Consider the following 1,622-nt stretch of genomic DNA (forward strand, 5'->3'; position numbering starts at 1 on the left):
GCCCCAGCAGGGAGAGAGAAGTGGAGCCACCTGCCAAGCTGCCCGCGGCCACAGCGCGGTTCCTGGGACAGAGGTTGTTAAAGGCACTTCACAGAGCTAGAGCAGGTGCCACTTGTCCTCTTCTTAACAGCTGGCCCTGCCAGACCGCTCCCTCCCTGCTGCTGTATCACCACCTCACCTTTGTTACCTGCTTGGGTTGCGTCTGACATCTAGATTAGTATGTTTTCTTTAGGGACAGATCCTGGGGTTTTGATTAATCTTTTTCTTTCAATACAGTGCATGTCAGTCATTTCTTAACCACTGGATGGTAGTCTTAAGGATTTACTACAAGTAAGTTCAGAAAATACTAGAAAATTAACAGCAAGATTTCAAGACCAGTATTCCAGATCCATTCCTGAACACTATGAAAAACAATCAAAACTTTGTCACATTTTATCAGCCAGCCTGGAAGATTATTTTGTTGCTAAGCGACATTATAGCCATGATTCCCAAGTATAACAAAAAAAGTCAATGACTCCGTGTTATGCTTGTTGTTTTACACAGCACAAACATTGAAAGTGAAATACGTTTTCAAAGAATGAGTTTTGGCTCAAGAAAAAGTATAAAGTGATTTTGTTAAACATAATTTTTATCTATGATATGAAACATTTCAGAGGCTATTGCACTGAGATTTTATTCTTACACTATTTTCTTGAATAGAAGTTTTAAGTTACAGAACAGCTAAAGAATGGAATTCTTATGCATTGTCTGTTTCAGATGCCTTCAATATAGAGACCAGAATGTGAAAGATAATTAGAAGAAAAATTTCTGTTAAAGTTCTCACTGTAACACTTGCGCTTGGGCATGCCGCTTGTTACTCTGTCGCATGGCTGACCCCATCTGTGGTCATAAAAAATTGCTTTAGTACATCTCTCTGCATTAGTTGTACAGTACTTGCTGTTCGGATCAAATACCCGTTTGATACTTTTCTTCACCTACCAGAAACAGGCCTGTCTTCTCACGGGGCAGCAGTACCTCCCCATGCCCCTGCTCAGGGGCTGTGCTGTCCTGGACCGAAAGGGAGGCAATGCAGGGCTGGGGGAGGGAGCGGCGCAGCACTGGGCAAGGGTAGCGATGGCAAGAAGGGAACTGCCTGGCTTGTGGAGACTTTCTTCTTACCTTACTCGTTCAGGAACAGACAGCGATGTTAACGCTTGGTTCCACCACACCAGTGCAACTCCAGGAGCGCCTTTCAGAGGGGCATGCTGGCAAACACTGAGAATTTGCTAGTAGGTGAGGAATTAATTGAAAAGCCTGTTAACCAGGAAGGAAGAACCAGCCTAACTGGCTGTGGCTATGAATTCAGGTAGCTCTTGGACTTGAACTTCACTGATCTGAATCTCTGGAGTACCAGTAACTCCTTCCTTTGGTCTACTGAACTGGAATTGCAAGAGAAGAGGCCTTTGTTGCCCACACAAAAGGAAAACACAAGTCACAGGGAAAAAGTGAACACTCTGCAAACTGCAGAAGAACAGTTTTTGTAGAGCTTATCTCCACTTGTCTTTGTCAAGGATCTCACATTCCTTGAAGTTGGCCTTGCCCAGCTTTCCTTACTGTGTGCTCCTCCAGGACTGGCTTTCAGC

General features: G+C 44.2%; 1 protein-coding gene across 1 annotated transcript in view; it reads right to left on the minus strand.

Annotated features, from left to right (window-relative positions):
* Positions 1-1,622, minus strand: part of PLD5 (phospholipase D family, member 5) — a 35,915-nt gene that overhangs the window by 11,037 nt on the left and 23,256 nt on the right. The window lies entirely within an intron of this gene.

This window comes from Phaethon lepturus, unplaced genomic scaffold, assembly GCF_000687285.1.
Source record: "Phaethon lepturus isolate BGI_N335 unplaced genomic scaffold, ASM68728v1 scaffold47672, whole genome shotgun sequence".
In the NCBI taxonomy this organism is placed as follows: domain Eukaryota; kingdom Metazoa; phylum Chordata; class Aves; order Phaethontiformes; family Phaethontidae; genus Phaethon; species Phaethon lepturus.